Genomic DNA, 22953 nt, shown 5'->3' with positions numbered 1-22953 from the left:
GTAGTGGTTTGTTCTCAAAGACGGTAACTGCGCTAACAAACAAAAAACGTGAAGGAAGGCACACAGCCACAGACAACGTTTCCGGGCTTACTCCACGTCCATTGTTTGCTTGAGCTGTTAAACGTCTTTGAGAATGGGAACCTCAATAAATGTTACGGAGCGTTTTGAGCGCAAGAGAGATGTGCATAAATGACTTCGGTGCCTTCAAGACACGGTGAATCACTACGGCCAGCAATACTGTGGTCACCAGTGGCTCTGTACGAGCCGAAAAGGGTCACCTCATCTTCTATAGAAACAAATCGAAGAAATGACTTCAGCATAGGCCTTATGGCGGACATAAATGTTTAGTTAATGTGAAAGGGGGAGGAATGATCATTAATGTCGTGCTATTGCACTTGCTGAGTGCTTCGCTCTAGACAGTGGTCGTGCATTTATTCTTCGAACTGGGAAATCAGCAAGTAAAAATATAATTTGTGTAAAGAGTAAAATTTCAGTATTGGATTGCCCACAGACAGTGAGTAAGAAAATATATTTGAATACATCTCAGCCTGTTGCACTTTTTCCGTGAAAAACAAAGCAAGGAGAGATCTACACTTCACTCATACGGGCTGGATATTGAGTATGATACCTTTACAGACCTTAGAGATAACTGATGGGCGTCAATAGTCCGGGTGTTGAAGTTGACTAACACGCTGAACACAGGTTCGGTTGTTTTCTAGAGGGCCCTGAATAAGTGAAACAGTTATGAAAGCGTCCGCTGCTAATAACCACACCGTTAGTAGCCATAAAGCATCATGCACAGAACATTAACGAGCCGATGCGTAGATCGGGTTTGTCCAGCAAGCTCCTAGACCAACGATGCACCCACTTCGCGATTAAGTAGCACTCGATTAGTTCGAAGCCGTCACTTATATTAGCGTAATTAGTCCACCGCACATCAATCCTGGGACCGTTGCCTAAGGTGAACCAGTTTTAATGAGGATCATTTTAAAATGAAAAAACCATAAGCATGTAATCAAGAGCCGTGTTAATTTATGAGGTGACAAGTATGACCACGCTGTATTAAGACGAAATTCTAGTCATTCCGTCGAGATCAAAGAAAGATTAGCACAGTTTGCTGATTATTTTCACTCCTTCTTTTGTTTGAGAGAGAGCGTTGTGATCACAAGTTACAATGCTGCAAAATATTAAACATGCGAGAACCTCACAACAATCATTAAAAAAGATGAGCCATTGTCTTAAAAAGCGAAGGAATGATAGTAATTTCCGAAAATCATCAAGAAGTGCTGCCGGTTTTTTTCTGTTGATGAATCGTGTTTTTTTTTCTCCATACGCTGCACTTGTCGGCGGTCAACACACGTGACGAATACTGCGCGAGTCACCACCGCCAAGTTACAGTGAAGACTTTCATCACTGCAGAATAATTTCTTGCACTCGCTTCTCTTTGTACACGTGGCCCTGCCTATATGCGATTGGATTGAGTTGAATTCGGGGGTTTTACATGTCAAAACCGCAATTTGATTATAAGGCACGCCGTAGTGGGGGACTACGGGATAATCTTGAATACCAGGGGATCTTTAACGTGCCCCCAATGAACGGGGCACAAGCGTTCTTGCATTTCGCCCTAATCTAAATGCGACCGCCGCGGCCGGTGTTTGATCCGGTGACCTCGTGCTTATAGCAGCGGAACACCACAGTGGCTAAGCCACCACGGAGCGTCTATATGTGAGCTAAACACAACTGAGGCTTTTACGCAACTGTAAACAGCTGTATGTCCGTGTCTGTTCTGTGCCCCTTCAGGGGGTGTGGTGGTGTAGTAATATCTCTGAGGGAGAAAGAAAACTTAATTCAGGAAAGGGTGAAGAGGTTCACCGGAGAAGCACAACTGTAGCATGTTAAGGAAAGGAAAGAGGGAAGGGCCGCGAAAATGAGCGGACAACGATACGGAATGGCAATACGGCACCTAGAAACGAATATGCAAATTGAAATGTGCTGTTCGGAGAGTTACTTTGTGTGCACGTTTGGCACTGCGTGCTACAAACAATCTGCGTACGTGATGTTCGGTTGCAATCTCCAAACCTGAGAAAATAAGTAAATTTGCATAGATATCAGACTTTCTTTTTCTTCTGAAGGTTACCACAAGCCATTTTAGAGTTTTTACATAAATGCATGCAGGTCTTCTTCAAGCAAGAGCTAGAGCAGCACATGTGGGGAAAGAAATGTCCACGTACACGCGCACGCGTTACTTCTCTGATTGATCCGTTCTGATGCTCGAACTTTCGAGTAATGTTTCTCGAGTATAACTTGTGTTTTGAGACAAAACAGATAGTATCCGCTGCTGACGGGATGGCCAAAGAATAAGGTTAGGTTAGGTAGAGAACTCCGGTTGAATCAGTGTGACAGCGGGAACTTCTTTTACTTCCGCATGTACCGAAAGGACAGAAAAGTATCCCTTCACAATGACTGGCTTTTGGAGCAATAAACGTCGCCATATCGACGATTAAAGGTTGAGTCTAAGAAACTGCTCTGGACGGAACCGGATCAACGGCGGAGGCTTCTAACTCGAGCGTTACAGTAACTTTAGTCACGTATACTGTGACAAAGTTTTACTACCTCCGCTGACAAATGCACCGGATGCTCTTTCCTTTAAGTGGAGTTCTCAGAGACAGCGATGAATTGGTTGCTTCCGGCAATAGTAGATGACGAAACACAAGAAGAAAACACAAAGTTCCGCTGGTGGGAACGTATCGCGAAACAGAAGTCAGGAGGGTGCACTGAGAAAATCCGCGAGAGCAATTCAAACAAACGGGTTGGGATATAGGCGGCGAGGCGGAAAAGGAAGTGAGCCAAGGCTAGACCAAAAAATTTCCAATAACCGCACTGAAAGAGGGGTAATCTGCAGCAGTTAACAGCAACATCATTTAAAAAAAAAAGCACCGAGAACGATTCCGTGCGGAGGAAGCAAGCTTTGAAGTGCGAAGTGGAGGCAGTGGACCGTGCTGTACAGAGCCCTCAGGGCCCGTAAGTGTGGACCGACAGCACCCGTGGCGGGATTCGAGGGGGCCACCCAGTTGACGATTCCAGAGGAGCCTCGACAGCGAGGTTCATGTCAGACATTGGAAAGAGCATGGATGAAAAAGTACAGGACGCAGGTACAGCCATTTTCCATTACGATAATGAGGTCGACAGAAAAAAAAAGAACGCTCCGCAGCAGAGACTGCGAGCTTCTCCGAGTTTACTTTTCATTTTGTTTCACGTAATCTAAATTGTGCACAATGAGCGTGGTGGAAAGATAAAATGTTAACGAGAAGTGGCGTTCGACGTGGAACATTCGTCACCATGGCACGTCGTTAAATGACGAAGAAAGAAAAAGGTGGTGGTGTTGGCGAACACCGTAAGTAGTCGAACTAATCTTGATGAAACTTCTTTTTGTGTTTGTTTCTGTGTACGTGAGTTCATCTTTTACTATGTATGCGGGGTGGCTGTTTTAAAGCACGTGAGTTCTGAACCTTCGTAATGCGATGCCACATATAATCACGTCAAACGTGCTGTAACACTGAACACTACAGAAGGCTGCTTTGTTCCCTTAGAAAACTCAGAAGGCCGCATGTGTAACAACATTTTCGTAGCCAGTGTTTTGATATATAACGTGTCCCCTGAACCTTCTAGACCCCTCGTACATCGGCGTCAATCTTTTTTCAAGATCGTCTCGAAAGCAACAACTGGTTATTCATCCCGGATATAAATTCTGGTGAATGCGCAACTGTACGAAAGTGGTTTACAAAAATTCTTGTTATCTGCTTTCGAGAAATTTGGCCCTAAGTTGATCTAGATCCCTGTGTTGACACAGGCGACGGAAAGCAACCTCGAAATGTGTTATTAATACGTCGACGTTGGTGAGAAAATGCAGGATGGAGCAGCGACGTTGCAATGCACCACAAGTAGATCCATATTAATATCTGAATCTAGGCATTAAATTGCAGGTTTTACCGTGACTAACATGAGTAGATGGTTGCTATGTCCACGTACATGGGATGCAGCTTTCGACATTTAAATGGGGTATTTAAATAAAAAGAAATGGCTTGCACGTTCGTAACGTAGCAGAAGAAAACGAAACCCAGCTTGAAAAGTGATCAAATCCGATAGCTGTATTCGGTTCTCAGAAGGTTGCAGTGACCCTTGCTTCAAGTCTTAGAAGAACAGCGTCTTAGAAGAACGAAATCGGCCAACACATTGTGCCAGGGTTAAAAAGCGAAAGGATAGGTTAATCTGAATAACATTTTGTTCGAGCGCACCTAAAGTGTCTTTAGCGTAATTCAGTAGAACAAGAAGAAAAAAATGGCTGTGGCTTAGGTAAGGTTAAGCCCAGGATGCGAAGCATACTAGCCTTTATTTTAGTTGTTGAACCACTGTTTAGCCTGGTGAACTGCTGTTGCTTGGCTATATTTGGTTCGGCTAGACGAAGAAACAACTCATGCATTACTGCTTCGTCTTCAAGAGTGGAACGCGACAGCGTTCCCGTCGACCCGCCAAGGGGTGTAAGACAATGGGCTACAGGGCAGCGACTACGCGCCCCGCATTGGACGCGGTGAGCGTCGAGCAAAGCAGCGTTCGGCGCGGCAACGAAATGTGCGCCTGAGCAAGAGACGCACGCCTTAGAAACAGCTCGTTTCTAAGGCAACACCGCATTCACTAGAGGCGCTTTTGTACCGCTTTGAAGCATCGTACTCGTGGCTCAGTGGTAGCGTCTCCGTCCCACACTCCGGAGACCCTGGTTCGACCCTCCTTTTTCCCACCCAGCCCGTCTTGCAAGAGTTGAGCCAAAGCCACTTCTCTTCTGTCGTGACGTCACGGTGTCACGTGCTTTCAAGGCGACACCGCCGCGCCTGAGGAGCTGGGTTGAGCTCTCGTAATATGCTTCGCATAAAAGAAAGGCTGTGTTACCGGGTACAATAAAAATATGGAGTATATAATTCATGCCGTCAAAGTGCAGCAGATGTAGTAGAAGATGTAGAGGGAAATTGAGGCTCAGATTACCCCGTCCTTATTAGGGAATGCATATTCATGACACTTCACTCTCTTCACTCGCAACTCCTACTCCTTTCTCCCGACTGGGCTCAAATATGAACGCCGCGTTCCAGTTGCCTGTAACCAGCTCGCGTCGAGTTTCGCTACTTTACACCTGCACGAGACATTAAACCGCGCTCTCCGCTAAATTGGTTTTCCTAGAACCATCGTTAAACCCAGAAACTTCCCTGGCGCAAAGACGTAACGTGTATATACTCGCTTTAGCCGCTGATTCAACTAAGGGCGCATCTCGTGCCAGGCTTGTGCGTGGCAGACCGGTGCGCCTACTTTCACGCAGAGGCTACTTGCGCTCGTTTCCAGCTTCCACGGCTGCGTTGGAATATCCGAACAACCTGCGTGACACTCTTGATGACTAACTTTGTTAACGTGGCGTGAAAACCGGCGAAGACACGCTAAACTGTTATATTCTCATAATCAAGCCAAGGGGCCACAGGGATGTGCGAGGTTTACAAACCGTAGGTGTAGCAATATGCTTTGTAGCAGCTGTTGGCAGCTCTCAGTGCAAAATGTAGCAGATGAGAGATAGAGAGAGAGAAAGAGAGAGAGAAAGTGATTGTAGAGATGAAGAGGCGCTGTTTTTCGCAACCCTTTAGGAAGCATGGCTGAGCAACTAGGGGAAGGAGAGGGGGACAGCACGAGGAAAGAAGAGAGAGAAGGTCGTGGTGGTCACAGAACCCATGGCTGACAGCGAGTGGCAAGCGGCACATATACAAGTTAGACACCAGGCCCGTGTTTTCCAGGAACCTAAGCAGGTGCCTAAAGGCAGAGCTCTGGTGCTGGCCAGGAAACAGCACTTGCGGCGCCGAGACCGCAGGAAGTCCCAAGCGTCAAAAAAACGTGGAGAGAGAAGCCCTTTTCTTGTATTAGGCAGGACATAAAGTAGGTGCTCAATAGTCTCTGCTTCATCACACGCTCAGCAGGCCGCGAGTGGAGCCAGTCCTTGCTGTACTTCCGTGATGTCACCCAGGAGCACCCTGTTCACAGGCGCAGAAGAAGAGAAAACCACTCCTGTCTTGCGAGACCGCGAATAGGAAGGGGACGGCAGAGTAAGTAGGGGGGGGGGGGGGGAGGAGCGCTTCTGTCTGTGACGCACTGGTTCGGGTGGACAGCAGACGACGGACCCGCCTGCGACAACGACCAGAAGCGCGTCCTCTCCTCTCGATCATGCGGCACGAGTCACGTGGCACAAGGAAAGCCAAGAAACAGGAACGCTCCGAGGAGGGGGCACCGTTTTGGTCGGTTCCCCGTCACAAACGCCACAAAATTAGGAAACTTCGAACGATGAACCCAGACCAGAACAACTAACCATGCCACGTGGTCACGAGAAGAGGAGGCACATTAAAGTCATTGTCGGCAGCTGGCGCTTCATCTGCTGCACGATGAATTCGCAAATGCAAATGGCTGCTACAGCTTAAAGAGAAAACGTAATATTCCTCTTATCATGAAACAAACACACAAAATGTACATTATTGCTGGTGTCCGGCTGCCAGCACATGCGGACATGTTGCCGGATAAACTGGAGGTCATGGCTGCCGGTCGAAGAACTGACAAGTTACAGGACGGAAATGGGTAGCAACGGCAAACTATGCGGCTCCTTCTGTTTAATGAGACGTGTTCCACATCATCCACCTTTACTGCGAGCTAACACTCCCACTGCTACGTTGAAAGGAGAGCGGTAGCTGTAGCTTGAATTGGCAGCTATGGCTTTACACACTTCATGCAGAGATTTATTCGGTTCACACCTGCGGAAGAAAAAAACTGTCATTTTTTAACGGTATGAAGCTTATTGGGAGCCTTGCCCTCCTACGTAGTAAGTTATACAGTTTTATTAAAGACTGTTGATTTCCCCTATGTTTTCTCTGCTTCATTGTCTATGAGCTCCATACTGCTGTGACGAGTCATCAGTGTAACAAAGATTGCATTACGCTCGCCATAATAATCTCGTAAAAGCAGCCTGACTAGCTAATTCCAAATATATCCTAATTAGTTCAACTTCCTACCCTTCTTCGCCAGCTGTCTTGGGGAAGAACATTCACCAATATAAAAAAAATAGGCGCTGGGACAAATGCATGTCAGAGCGGAACTTCAAGCTCGGAAATAGACACCCGTTCAAAAGGAATCAAGTTGAAACACCGGCTGTTTGCCAATAACTCTGCTGCGCAGGAACCGAATGAAACAGAGAGCATCATCGCATCGTGTTCAGCCAGCTCCAAGTCTATTTGCATAAGAACCACGCCGCAAGATTGTGGCAACCTGTTCTAATTAGGGCCCACCGAAGGGCCGCCTGAGGCCGATGTCGGGCTAATTTTACATGCACAGTCGGAGGAATTTCTTCAAGCGAACCACTTCAATATCGGAGGGACGACGCTGCATCTGTTGGCGAAAAGTTTGAGACCGTAGAAAAAGAGACGTAACGACCTTGATCGCTTGGTGGCCCAATTAGGGCTGTTTAGAAAGCTTGTAGAAAGGAAAGTTTGTATAAAATTTCTTCCGAGTTAACGACAGAGGAAGTGAACAAACACAAAGCTTGTTTGACGTCAGGTTGTAGGCAGGAACTTAGCCGGCGATTTGGAAAAGGAACCAGATAATCTCAATGATATAAGATTAAGTCTGTGCTAGCTCTGATATCGTAGCTAAATACCAGTACGATGACAACAAAAAGGCAACAACTGACAGAGGGAATCAAAATATTACAGAACCATCGTAAAAAAGACAATGTCTCAAGTGCACAGTTCCTAAATTGTCAGGCAAAAGTCTGCGCAAACAGAGGGACATGCGATGCGCCTTTGAGAGAGTTATTCATTGTAATTAGGTTCTTGTCTTTTTCATCTCATAACCGGACGAAATCGGCATTCTCTCTTGTCAGGAGGGGCATTGCTCTAAGTGTGACGACAGTACACCGAATGTACACACCGCTATAGCCTGGTGCATACAATAATTTCGTAATGGACCTGAGAGCTATTCTGTTTTGAAACTCATTTTTACTGTGCTGCTTCATTGATTACCTCGACTTGCTTAGTGGCAGGACTTGCGGTTTGTTTTTTCAAGGCCGTATTAGGGCAATGTGATTTTTTTTGCACGCTTGTCATGTGTTTCTAGGTCACAAATGCATTTGCAAGCTCGATTGACTGCATCTCAATAAATGTTGGAAACTTATCTGGCTGAATAAATATAGGGGCAGCTGCATGGCAATAATTGTCATATAATCAAATTTCTCCAACAGAAAAAAAAAGGTCTGGCGGTCTCATTCTGCCAACTTTCTATCAGATAGGTAGGAGTCCTAAGCGTCTGGAACTCCCGTAGTTGAGGAGCACCGGGCCGGGAGAACGCTTGTACCCATTTTATCCCGCGGCAGTACTCATCTACCTTTCATAGCAGCGGCGGATGCTCGGCTATTTCCGCCAAAGCTATGGTATGCTAAGGGGCTCCAAGAGACCTTCGCAAATTTCTGCGGGGCTTCACTTTCGAAATGAGCACCAATATGAACAATCAAGCACCAAGGTGATGGTACATCTCTACCCAATAGAAAACTCAGTGTCCTTCCACTCTGTGAAGAAGGATGACCAGTGAAGCTGTGTATGTTTGCCCCTTAATGGCGAACTGCACCTCCGCCGTCGGTCGGCCCGGTATTGTACTATCTTCGGGACCGGCCCAAGTATGGGGAGTGCTTAACCCCTGCGTCACTTCCGCCGCGCGTCGGCCTGGCATTCCACTATGTTTGGGATTTTTTTTCTGCACGCGGACACGATAGTGGGGAAGTGGGCCTTAACAGTTTCGCTGTAAAAATAAACGATAGGTTTCCGATGGACACCAGGATTCGAACCTAGTTTCTCCCGCATACGAGATGGACGCTCTGCGATTTCACCAACGCTGCGTCGATTTCACCCATTTCACCACCATACGTCCTACCGTATCGCGCAGCCCTCTGGACCACAGCGATCGCCTACTGGAGAGCATCCGCCTCCAGGGGCGTAGCCAGGGGGGGGGGCTTATGGGGCTTCAGCCCCCCCCGAAATTTTTTCGTGCTGTCCATGCACCGCCGACCAAAGCGACCCCCGGCGCCGGAAATCACTCTGGATTTTGTCTAGAATGTCTTTTTGACGCTCGAAAATACATTTAACCGCGAAATTTCCACACTCGGGCTGGATTTCGTGGCAACGCCCATACACCGGGAGTCACATAACGCCAAGCAGTCCCATCCGAGCACAAAGTTTCAAGGGCGCTTTGATGGTGAGCTGGCTCGCCGCGGCATGTCACTGAGGCCACAGAATCTATGGAGCGCATGGATATCAATTGCGAAACTTTATGGGTATAAATCTCATAAGCTCTTGATGTGAAAGGTGTATTGACATTTCCAAAGTTGTGCTTTAGATTTTCAATTGCGGAACTTTGTGGGTTTAATGTTGTTATAAACATTTGACGCCAAAGGTCTATTGACTTTTTTAATGTCTTACATCGGAACATACAACGAGACAAGCTAAATCAACACACTAGCAGACGAGTTGCCAAAGCAGGCAGCGAGGTCCAATGAGACGAAGCGTTGGGGTGGTTCATTTGTGCCGTCATGTCACATAAAAAAATATCAACATTTTTTTTAACCTACGCCAGAACATCCATGTCAAGACACTAAAGCCAGCCAAAGTAACTACGTTCTTATTTATTTTTTCTACTTTGAATTTTATTCGCGAGGACACATTGAGCTTCTTCAATTTTTTTTTTGTTCTCGCTACCCTACCCGCGGGCTGCCAGAGCCAGCCAGAGCGCATACGTTTTTCTCGTATGGCCCCGACCACCGTGCGGTTCACTTCGGTGCGCGTTCGGTTTGCTCTGGCCGAGTGGATTTTCGCCTGGCAGAGTTTTAGACGCTTTCTGGCTAGCAGACGAGAAAAAAAAAAACAATGGTCGCTCGCCGCCATCACTGTGGGGACTGGAAGGATTGCACCGCATTCCTTGAGTGGAACCTTGCCGGAAACTGTTCTTTCGCCGCTTTAGGACACTGAGCAGTATGCGTATGGTTCTCAGTGGACCAAGCGTCTCATGTTTTCTTCGGTATTCCTTCCGTAGCCCCATTAGGTGCCCGAAGTAGGCATTAGATTCTGGCCAACATACTTTCCTATGCGTTTTTTTTTTTCATTTCGGTGCCTCCGCCTCACAGTAAAAAAATACATTGTTGCGGCGCAGCGAATTGTCGCATGGCGAAAGTTCGATTTTGATACTTCTTTTGCGAAACGTAATGGGCGACGGGACGCTTCAGTAGTCGGATACGTTTATTATATTATTGCGAAAGCAATTATATGGACACTCCAGGCGCATTCCTGCCATCGCCCTCAAGTTTCGTATAAAGTCCAAGGGTGATAACATCGTGACCACGCGCTGCATGCTGTATGTGCGAGTGAAAGCGTAGGAGGGGAGGTGGAATGGGTGAGCTGACGATGGTGGCTCAGTCTTGTGTGCGCAAAGGAGAAAAGCGGGGAGCAAGCGCGCCGCCTTCCGTCGCGCGCAATACATCGGGGGGAGTGGATGGAATGGGGGCGCAATCTAGGATTCTGTGAAATTATGATTGTGCAACATGTTTATTTGCCTTGTTTGACGCATTATATACAGTTACTTCTTCTTACATACATAGACTCATTGGAGACTTATGCGTATACTTAAATATCTTGTTGCGAAGTCTTGTGTATACATGCAGTGAACTTTGTTTCCAGTGACACTTTTTTGTCCTTTATCAAGCAGTATTTTCGCATTTGCATATCCCATTGTATCTTTGCATTTCTAATGTATGAGGGCGAGTCAAATGAAAGTGAGCCTACCCTAACCGCGCAATAATGGTTCGGTTCATTATCTGCGAGGCATGCGCGTAGGAGAACGGCATGTCTCATTTACAAAAGTGACACGCAGGTGTGAAGATAAATGCCCTTTAATGCTCTCATACACTGGGTTGAATAAGGTTGCGTCACATAATGGACACTTCAAAAGTTGAACAACTCCGTGTCGCGAAATTTTTGACAGCTGAAGGTGTTTCCAAAACAGAAATTAATCACCATTTGACTGCCGTGTACGTTGAACACTGCATTTCATTGACCACTGTGAAGCGTTGGAGCAAACTCATGAAGACTACTTTTAAATAAAGTACCCCATTGTTGGCTCATTCATTTGACTTGCCCTCATATATCTTGCAGAACTCCTGCTTTTTATACGTGCTCTCTGTCGCGACTATAAATTACACACGATACACGACAGGGGACAGCTACTCCCGCGTACATTGGAACAAACGACAGCGTCATTGATATTTTTCACTGGCCATTGCATATATACAAGGATGTAAGCACGGTTCTTGAATGACAAAGTTTCAGTAACATATTTGTCCTCAACTTGTTCAGTTCATTGCCTTTTAATGTTTCATATCAGCGGCATGCACTGATTTCCTGGTTTCGAACTGATATAGTTCTAAAGTTCATGTGATATTTTCTTTACTTAAGAAATAGACAAAAAACATGGAAGCATTGACGTCAGTTATGTTGGGCACAATTTTTGCACATACGAGTATAATATTTTATGAAAAAATACATATTTTACTTGTATTTACAGAGCGTAGCTTTCAATAATTCGTTTGCAGCATCTTTGGCAATGACAATGCAGGTATTATTCATGTATTTGATCTCTCGATAAATTGTTTAAAAGGAAGCTTTAGCTCGGGCCCAATCCGACGCGGCCTATTCAAATACTTGTAAAACGCAGAAACGCTTTTCTGAGATAATCCTGCTAATCACTTTTATTGAAATTGGTTGCATTTGAGAGAGAAAGCTAAATCCTAGTGTCTGTTGGAAACAGAACTTCGATTTAGGGCCTGAATTTCGTTTAAAATATTTTGGAAAATTCGAAAGTTTGAAAAAATAGAAGCACGACGTTTACAAACTAATAGCTATGCATGAAGAACAGATATTGTGGTTCTGTAAACGGCATTTATTATAACAGTCAAAGCGGACAAGTTTGCTGTGTCAATTCGTACCTTACGTGAATTGGTTACGTTGTGTACAAGGGTTCTGCAAAAGCCGTATTTCCACATACTAAATTTTTTTGAGAGTCATGTGTAACATATCTATTTTGTCCGCTGTAGATGTACTATTAGATGCAATTCACAGAATTGTGATATCATTTTTCATTGTTGAGTCACGGAGTTTTAAACTTGATAGTTTCGTTTCCTGAAAATTTTCAATTTTGGCCAATTTTAAATAAATAATTGACCTCCTAAATGAAAACTTCGAAGCCAGTAGTCACTAGAATTAAACTTTTTCTTTTAAATGCCACAAACATCCTCAAATTTGGTGAAGTGGTTGCAGGGAAAAACGAATTCCCCTTCTACATGTACTTAAATAGGAGCACCCGAGCTAACGCTTCCTCTTAAGGAGGAGGCTGAGCGGCAACGTGCAGCTGCACACACGCACTTATATATATATATATATATATATATATATATATATATATATATATATATATATATATATATATATATATATATATATATATATATATATATATATATATATTGGGCCAGTGACGTAGCCCCCCCCGAACAAAATTTCTGGCTACGCCACTGTCCGCCTCGTATGCAGGTGGTACATGCTTTAAATACTGGTGCTGGTAGAAACTCACCGGTTTCTTTCTTTAACGGGTGGGGATCACCACCGGCCTGGTGCCCCCCTACTTGCGGGGGATCATGTCTTGAAAGGGGGCCTATGCAGATTACAGGCGTGGCCTCGGGCACCTTTGTGTTCAACCACCGGCGACCTTGTTGCAGAGCCGCCGCTTTTTTTTTTTTATTGCGATAAAGACTTGCCCTTAAGGCATAATTCTTGGTGCGTATATGTGTATTATATGTGTGCTGTGAGGCCTGTGTTGTGTGGGTGGGAGGCTGCCGCCGAGTACCTGCGAGTAAAATAGGTACAAACGCGTGCTCCCAACCAGGTGCTCGGCATTATGCGGCCTCGACGCTTCGAAAGGGTTGTTTGTTTCCAAACCGAGGGCGTCTCCACCTAATAGGTGCATTGGGGTGCCCCATGGGAAATGGCCGCCGTGGGAACGGCCAAAATCTCCTTTCTTCTTTTGTGAGGGCTCACGAGGGTTTCGACTGGATTTTGAGGCCTCAGGCTTATTTCCTAAGCGTATCACCCCTGTATAAAGCCGAGCGCCAGACTGGTGGCACGCTTGTGCCCATTTTCGATTAACCAGTAAATGCCTGGCGGTGTTGCGAATCGAACCCACGACCTGCCGCAGCCGGGGCAGACGCTCCACCACTAGGCCTCGGCTGCGGCGCACACGACAGAGGGGAACGGTGGCGCTGACCGCAGGCGAAATTGACTGCTTGTAATGTCACTAGAGGCGAAGCAGTGGCTGAAATCCAAAACTATCTGTCCCGTTATACGTTAGACAAAGCGGGTACGCCACATCCTTAAAAAGCTATTATGGGCACTCGATCTCGGATGCGCAGAGTACCAGGAGCCACAAAGCCTGTTATATGGGCACAGGGGTGGCTCCACTTCTTTTCGTCCTTCTATGCGCATTTACCTTTTTCGCTGTTTAGAGTAACAAACCAGACATTCGTCTGGCTTATCTTTGAACCTTTCCTTTCTTTGTTTTATCTCTCTATGAGTGTGCAGCACGACACTGCTCTGATAATGACGATGATAATGATGATGGCGGCACAAACCTAGCTGTTGCAACGAAAGGAAAACATTGCCACCGCGAACTTTATCTAACACATTCAAACACTTCGCACATGCAAACCAGGCATCGTTTCGTACAGATAAAACTCTTGTTTTTTGGACAGGGCAATTTATGCAGCGTTAACACAAAAATTCGTCTTATTTCTTTATCCAGTGAGCCTCAAACAATTCCCTTTGGTTCTGCGTCCTAGAAGCCGCAAGAATACGTTTTTCAGTGAGCGCTAGAGCACACAGAAACCTCTTACGGTAGTCAGCTACGTGTCCCGCTACAAGAGATCTTCACCGATGGGCGACGCTAGAATGGAAAGCACCTATAGCATACCTGATTAACAAAACTAGGCTGGGTTACTATACGTCGCCGCCCCGTTGTCATCATCATCACTATCTTCATTAATGACACAATAGGAATTTTTTGGCGTTGAGTCATTGTAATACGCATCTCTTTCTCCGTTATTCTTGGTGACGTGGTTTACGTTTTTGATGGAATGGACATTATTATTGTCACATTCTGTTGCGCAGTGTTGTTATACTTCTTGTATTTACTGTTGTGCTCACCATTCTTGGTATACTGCACTGACCGTCTGTGTTGATACGAACGTGTCACGAATCCCGCTTGGCCTCTCTTGTTCTTTGGGATTAGATTAAATCAAGATAAGAGCACCCAGTCAAAGTCCCAGAACTCGAAGCGGACGCGATGCCAAACGCTACTTAGGATACACAAACGAGACGATATTCATTTAAATAGTGGCGCAAAAGCTCGCTGTCGCTTGTCAGTTCCTTCTCGCGCGATTGAATTAAGCTCCAAATGGCATCACGATTGATCAGATTACGAGGTAACCGTTACTCTTATTCCATTTCCCTCTTTCCATGATGTTCATTTGATGCATTCTCCTATACCACGCGAATAAAAAAAAAGAAAGGAAAAGAGCTGTGCAACCCTGTGATTGCACTCGGAGTGACTTAGCACGCGAACAGTCGTGCACAAATATCCTTCGGATGTGCTCCCGCAGCGCGGGGTCACACACATGGAGTGCCTCCGTGCTGGTGGAATGGTACTCAGCTGATGAAGTTACGAGGAGCTATAGGGGGGGGGGGGGGGAGGGAGCGTTAATTTTGGGATAAGGCAGTAGCAGCCATCCTGCGCGAAGTGCCTCTACAGTATTTACTTGTCTTAGAGTCGGTTAATTATAGACACGTGTCGAAACACACAGTGTTTCTCCTTCGCATTAGTGAAGAAAATGGGAGAGAAGGTTTAGGGAGTAAGTCGAGAGCTAGTCGCGAGCTAGTATCTTTTTCTTCCGAATAAACGCCGGACGACGCGCTGTTTCTCTTGTCCGCAGGCCTTGTCCATCACTTACTACGAAGCTTCCTCTTCTGATACGGAGGAGCTCGAACTTACAGCGTTCACGAGGTACGCAGGTATAAAAGGGGGAGCATTAGCTTTTCGTTTAAAGTCAGATATGGATATTTTTTTTTTCAATTACGTTGATATGAAAACTTTATTGGACGGATTGCTCACCATTAAGACTGTAAAATAAATAGTAAAGATGAAGGCGTATACAGAGTTTCCCAGCTATCATGCATCGAGTTTATAAAAATGAAGGGCCAGTCTACGCGAAGGTAACCAAGTGTATATTGTTGACAGTCGAGTAGGGCAGCCTTCAGTAATTCGTTTGTTGATGCCATTCAATTTAATTAGTAATTGCAGCTAACAATTTGTTGTATTACTGCCCTGAGCGACGTGCAGTCAATCAAGAATTTGTAGAAAATTGAAACAAAATTAAAACTGCCATGTTTTCAGCCTGGTGCTTTTGCCCGTTTATTTGTTCAGGCTGATAAAGCTCACGAAAAATGAAAAAAAAAATATCGCCTGACCAACGGTCCATCGGCGCCGCCATGGGCTTATATTGTGCTCTGTTTCTATGTACTGATTGTGATTTTTCTGACCTGCTTCCGCTTGCCACACAATGCCAAACCTGCGCCTCTAGCCTTCATACTTGTGTACAGGGTTAGCTTACGTCTTCCACTCTTCGCGGTGTACTCGGGTTCAAAACTCGATGCGAAACTGAGCAGACCTCCGAGAGGGACCGATTCGGAAGTGTGCGAAGAGCTGCGCCCGCCTTTCTTCGCACCACAGGAAGTGGTTCGCGACCAGCAGCCTGGTGGACAGTGGACACATTTTGAGGGCTGATGGGCCACTCAGGGTTCCGTGTGCCCCGTCCTCACCTCCTCGCGATTGACGGCCGCTGCCTCTGCAATGGCTCAACAGGGCTTTGAGCCAAGGTTCAACGGTCGATTATTTTTGCGAACAATTCGACACCGGCTTTCCCGTGAGGTGTCGAGGGCGCTGCTCTGCAGGACGGCGTTCAACATTATCCCGCATGTGGCGGACTACCTGCGCCTGAGTGCGTTCCATGCCACCACGTTCAACGCACTGGCACCATTGCAGCAGGGACCTGCTTGACATGTCGATCGGTGCCGACAACATCGAGCTCTTGCGCGTGCGCGTGAAAGATTCGGCCTACTTCGACATCTCCGTCTGCATCGTCCCCATCTTCGAGCACATCTCCAACATGCAAATGAGTGGCGACCGCGTGCTCGTGCACTGCATGGCGGGCGCCTCACGCTCGCCCGCGCTGACTCGTGAACTACGACCACATGCGGCTGCGCGACGCATTCGGCTACCTCAAGTCGTGGCGCCCCGTGGCGCACTCCAACAACGGCTTCTTCCGGCGGCTTATCGACTACGAGATCCAGCTCTTCGGCAACTCGAACGTCGAGACGGCCGAGATGCCCAACCTGCTGTTCGCATACGGGCTCATCCCGGAAATCTACCTCGAAGAGTACAACGGCCTCATCTCGCTGCAAAAGCAGCAAGGGTCTCGGCCAATAGGAGCTTCTGCGGAAACCGCTGCTGCCTGTACAAAAGTACTACCGCTGCCACCAAAATGTAAAGGGGAAGGTCAGACGACCTTGAACATTCCTTTCATTATCGTGCGAGAGGCCATCTTCTATTACGTGGCATTTACTTCTCTTCTTCTTTCTCCTACGGTGCTCCCGCATGGGTAACCTTCCCTAGTGCTGTTTCCAGTTCGACCACAACAACATATCATACACATGAGCAGGCTTATTAGGTCTATATCGATCTTGGGTTGGTCTCCTTTCTACTATTAATAATGTGACTGTGTGGCATGAGAAACCAAATAAGGTAGTGAAAGAAAGCTTTGACCGCAAAAAAAAAATTATTTCAGCAGAGAAATCTGGCACTGCGGATTATACATGGGCTGCGAGCTAACGCCCAACTTTTTACAATCAGCTGAATTTCGCCGTTCAGATGTCTATGCCAGTTAAGTGCGAACAGTAGGCTGAAAATTATGGTACTTTGCACTCTTGCTACAAGAGGCTCGTTAATTGTTGTGCGACCAACTAGGCACAATACTGCAGTGTCGGGATCCACCAATCACTGACGGCTTCCTTTTCCTTCTCTCTACGTGATTATCTGCACTTCCCTATTACGATAGAATGCAGCCTGTTGATGTTCGTGTAGGTACTTTTGTTGCAAAAGTACCTAAATATGTTTGTGTTGTAGGAAGCGCTAACTAGTCCCACTTTCATGTAATGTAAAACAAAGTACAAAGACGTCGCAAAGCTTCCACGCGAAAAAAATTAAATCTACGTAAGGGTAGACAAGGTTATTTCCAAAGATCAGAAATGTTCAATGAACATGAAACTAACAAGACCATTCGTGGGTATGGAGCAGAAAAATCAATCAATCAATCAATCAATCAATCAATCAATCAATCAATCAATCAATCAATCAATCAATCAATCAATCAATCAATCAATCAATCAATCAATCAATCAATCAATCAATTAAAATAACCAAAGAGGGAAAAGCCAAGTTCAATAAAACGTGGTGAAAACATGCCATTTGCAGCAATTTCTTCTCTATAGGGACAAGCGCGATCGTGCGCCCTAAGCCTACCGTGGCGGAACCCTGATAAGGCGAACAATGTTTTCTCCTGTCCGTGAAAATTGATGGAGCACGCACCGACCTGAAGAAACGGAAGATTGACTGTACCTCTTTTTTGATAATGGCATACAGTACACTACATTGCAAAGAAGACAGAAGAACTCAGCTAAGGAAGGGACTGAGACAGAGACGCAGCAGCGAAAGTAACGTTATATAAAAACAACAAAAGAAAACGACAACGGAAAATTTGATATCACTAAATGTAAGAACCTTTCAAAATCAAAAGCACAAGTTAATTGAGAGGGAGTTATCGGATACGAGAGTTTCAAGAATAAACATTGATGTGTGAATCGAAACAACAACAAAATTGAGGGAAGATTGAGAAGAGATTGAGATTGAGAATTGAGAATTGAGAAGATTGAGGGAAGCTCGCGTGCCTTGATTAGCAGGTTAAAAAAAAATCTTTGAAAACGATCACAAAAAGGCACTTACTTCTTGGAAACTTGCCAAAAAGGGTACAGAAAGTACGTTGTTGAGTATATTATTTCATGCATAGTGGCTTAAACAAAAGTTTATGAGCAGACAGGTAAACCGCATATGAGTGGGGAAGGGAAAGAAAGAACGTTTACAGTATCCCCTCCCCCCCCCCACGTAAGCTCTCAGAAGGTTTGCAGTTTTCGACTGTGCAGCAGTATTTTCTTCCTTCTACTCCACGACCACTCCTCCTCAAAGAAAAAAACAAAACGAGAAGAGATCATGGCGACTCAGAAAAAAACTTCCGGATAGCCTGATTCTCATCCATTTTTGAAATAAACAGCAAAACCACAACGAGCTAGTGGTATGTATACCACGAGACTCCGCGTGGTGGTCCCGTTCGTTCTTTCTTGCTTACCCTAATCATACTCATAAGAGCCTTGAGGGTGTGGTAAAGCGGCTTTTCCGCGGTCTCTGGAGAAATCAAGCCGGCTAGAAGCGAACAAAAGTCACAAATACGAAAAGGGAGAAGACGGTGCTCGACTAAGAAGAAGAGCAAATTGGTGCCGACGGTTACGGCCTCTACACGCTTCCTTCCAGCGCATTGACTTTGTATCATGAAAACCGTGCAGCGAGCTAAAGGCTATAGCGTAGTCTTGCACTCCGCAAGGAAAAGTTCGTTCAGTTTGCATGTACTTCCTTTTGATTATTTAAGAGCTTTACTTGCCTTTTGATTGAAAGTAATCAAGACCGATGTCGGATTTTCTAAGACATACTTTAATCAGGTGGCCAACTCGCAGAGCCGTCCGTGTTTAGAGAAAACTATCTTCTGAGTCGTATAGACATCTTGCTATAGTCCGATAAGGGCCTCTAGACGTTTTTCTATAAGCCTCATCGGTATATGCAGACAACCCCGGAGACTCCCGATTTGATCTCCGCACGCAAGCCTATAGATATAGTGAGAAAGAAGAAAAATATGGATAAAGCTACTACCAGATGTATGTTACCCCTTTTGCTCCGCATTGAATTGTTATTTCTTAATAAGCATCCCGTGACTGCTGCCGAACTCTCCGCTCTAGCCACAACTGTTGTGTTGCCACATACTCTGGTTCTCGTCCAGCCATCAGTATAATCGACGACGTCACTTGGTGCTAATTTAAATGCCTCGTTGCCTCCTGTTTCTTAGTGAACACGGGATCGGCTTACCCGCTAACATTACCAGGTAACATGACGGCTGCCTGTTTTAGATTTGGCGTCTGCGTAAATGTTATTCATGCATTTCATGTCAGAAAGAGCGACAACCATTGCTTGTTTTTTCTTCCGTGCTCACAAATACTTCTTGGATCTACATGCGAGTGTTTCTCGGTGCGTCTATTGCTACTTCGTTGTTGCGGAGTCGAATCTAATGCGTGCTCGAACACGCGTTTGAAGGCTTTTCTTGGTATGAATACCTTGCCTGATGAATCTTCTGAGCGTACGAATGTTTTCTTGTTTTATTATAGACACACAGACTTACAGTCATGCTGTGCGCAGTCAAGTATCGGGCTTGTTCAGTTGGCAGAATATGTAAATACAATCAAAGTTTGGACAAACAACATGGAAAATTATGTAGGAAGATTTGAACAGAGCCGTTTAGGACAATGTGAAACTTCGCCATGTTGGCAAGTTCTGCCATGTTTGCATTTCGAGTCAATCATAGAGGGCATAGCGGCGCTGTGAGCCAATCAGCGCTGTCAAGATGGCTAAATTAACGCAGTGACTGAATTTTACAGTGATACCGATAGCAGCCAGGGACGTAAAAGGCTTATCTTTTTACATCCTTTATTTGGACACACAGTAGAGGTTCATCTGATTGAATACGAGACAGATCATATTGTGTTTCTTTTATCCCCAGATATGGGTGCCCAAAATGTGTAACAGGAAATTACTGGAGCGGTAAAGGCCATACTTGATGCCACTGGGTGGACGGGAGGGTCTGGTTATACAGCTATAGTTTATATAGCTTTAGATAGCAAAGTAGAGATAAAGAAATTAATTTGTACAGTTCCTATGGGGAAGGAGCAAAAGTATGGTTTTCCGGCTTAGGGCATACGTCTCTAATTACATCGCAGCACGTGCAATATAATAAGAGAGCTAACTTAATATTTCTTTGTATTTGTTAAATCAGGCACAAGCATGAGGCAGATGTAACAAATATAAAAGCGGGTGTTATTACATGAGAACGTCTTATAGTAAGGCCATCACTTTTGTGATTCACAAACATTCCAACGCACTGCACGAATTTAGACGTAGTAAAAGAACCGATTGCGAGTAAAAAAAAAAAAGAAAGGGGGCGAGTGATGCTTCTCCCAGGGCTTAAGGGTCCGCCGAGCTCCAGATCCAATTTATTTCCTCGTGAGTGAACTGGGTAGACTATAAGCTGTTTGCAGTGAAAACTGAAGCCGTACGAAGTTTCGTTCGTCAGATGTTGGAAACATTACTTACACTGTATTGCTTTCCATTCTTCTGTTTCTTCTTTGGAAGAGTATAATACTGTGTTTATGGGCATATTCTCCTCAATGGAAACGTAGTTTTGGATGACATTTGATGAAAGTGCATCAGCCTGTAATAGTTCAAAATTTTAGTTTATGAACAGCAGTAAAAACGTAGAATGGTACCGATAATGCTACACTCACGGTACCCAAAACCGCTTGTGGCATTCAAATATCCCAGGTATGGGATGTTTGAGTCGTCACACACACGCACATGCACACGCACACACGCACACGCACATGCACACACGCGCACACGCACACACGCACGCACAAACATTTTTTTTACGGTTGAATAATGTCGTCTTTAAGCACATCCGTGTCCAGCCATTTGGCTGCTGGTGGCGTCCCTATGCTTAAACTCGACAATGCCGTACATGTTCGTACACTGCCAGAAATAGAACGTTGACGTCTCGCTCACTATACTCAACTGTCATGGCTGACTCCAGCTCTGGAAGGAGGTGAAATTAGTGTCATGTTGACTTCACATCCAGAAGGCACTATGATTTATTGACCTTTCCCAAATGCTTTGTCATACGAGGCAAAGTTTATTCGCTTTTAAGCAGGCAAAGCAAAATTTAACATATATAAATATATCTGAAGTAGACGTATAGTAAATATACGTGAATACAGGAAGTAGTGATCAGACCACTGCCCATTTCTCGACGATAATAACTGCACTTCTAGTTCTGTTTCCACGCGGCACCTTTATTCTGAAAATCATACAATGAATTTAGACAAAGGGTGATGGATGTTATTACATTACATGTGAACGAACGTCGTGCTAGTCGCCGTCTTCATTCGCGCCGTGCACATTGATGATAACTGTCCGGGCGGCTGGCGTATTCATTATTTCGGGCTTTTCCCAGCGCGAGATTTTCTTCGGCTGGCAGGATTCTGGCGACAAGGAAGCCTATAGCCTGTCACATAGCTTTGGTATTACAATTTCTTCGCTGTAATCTCTAATAGCAAAGAAAACAGCTGATGCCAAGACGAGTTATGCCGGAGTAATTTTCTACTGACGCGCGCGAAGGATGAATTCACTTATTGGCCTGTCACCCATCATGCCAGAAAACGTCGCAGAAGGAAACGCGTCGCGTTTTACAGTTGCTTACTCCGTAATTTCGTGCCACACAGCGAGGTTTGACAGTTGACGTTGGCCTGTTTTCTCATAACCAACTGAATCGCCCGAACCCTCGCTGAGCCGGCGGCGTTATTAAATTTCACTCGACGGTATAAAGGACGGCCTCTTCTATAACGCGCTAAATATTACTTTCGCTGGCGCAGGGATGCCCCGCGGGGTACGGGTTCGCAACGCTCACTCGCGCAAACTATACCAGAACGACTCGTATACAACTCAACACAGCGTGAGCTAGCACGCGCTTGAGGATTGAGCGAGCGGGTCGTGCGAATATATTGCGCCGCCCGAGAAAAATGTCATGACGCGTGACAAGCGAGCGACCCCGCAGTCATGTCATGAGCTGCGACGAAACTTCGGGCGCGTATTCATCGCTACCGGCAGCGTGAGAAAAAGTTTCATTGCGAGACAAAAATAGGAGGAAGGAGCTCGTAAAAAAAGACCTTCCCGTAACGATATTAAAGATTCTGACTTACGTGACACTGAGAAGAAGGCTAGGAGTCAGAGAGCAGCCAAGCACAGAAAAGTGGGAATAGTCAACACCTCGTTAGCGATAAGAAAGAAACGTTTCAGTGGAGCAAAAATATTATTAAAGGGAAAATGCGATATCGACCCAACCGTAGCAATTTCTATGAAAGAAACCCATACGGAATCCTCGAAAGGAAAGTATTTCGCTAGAATAGCAGCTTGGGCTTGTTGGTTTTCCATCCTGGTGTTAACAGCCGTCTTCTTGCCTCGTGTCCCGCCTACGTTGTGCGCGGTTAACACTAGGGTCGGAAGAAAAGCCTCGCAGGTAAAGAAAAATTCGTCCTGGTCTGGGACTCGAACCCGGGACCACCACCTTTTCAGGGCAGCCGCTCTACCATCCGAGCTAACGAGGCGCCTAGCAGGTGGCACGGCAAAGTCGAACTTATCAACAACTCGAATCGAAGGCAAGAGTTTGACCTAATATAGTTCTGCGGAAACCCACAAGGTGGAGAGAAGAAATTAATAATTATGTCAAACAAAATAATAGATTTCTTGAAT

At 45.6% G+C, this 22953-nt stretch overlaps 1 protein-coding gene and 1 pseudogene across 7 annotated transcripts in view; both read left to right on the top strand.

The window, feature by feature from the left end:
- LOC139056301 (uncharacterized) overlaps positions 1-22953 on the top strand; it is a 447952-nt gene that overhangs the window by 114649 nt on the left and 310350 nt on the right. The window lies entirely within an intron of this gene.
- On the top strand, positions 16226-16880 carry LOC135900827 (dual specificity protein phosphatase 18-like; annotated as a pseudogene).

This window comes from Dermacentor albipictus, chromosome 2 (assembly GCF_038994185.2).
Source record: "Dermacentor albipictus isolate Rhodes 1998 colony chromosome 2, USDA_Dalb.pri_finalv2, whole genome shotgun sequence".
Classification (NCBI taxonomy): domain Eukaryota; kingdom Metazoa; phylum Arthropoda; class Arachnida; order Ixodida; family Ixodidae; genus Dermacentor; species Dermacentor albipictus.
The sequence above is the reverse complement of the archived record's forward strand: the minus strand, read 5'-3'. Positions and strand labels throughout refer to the sequence as shown.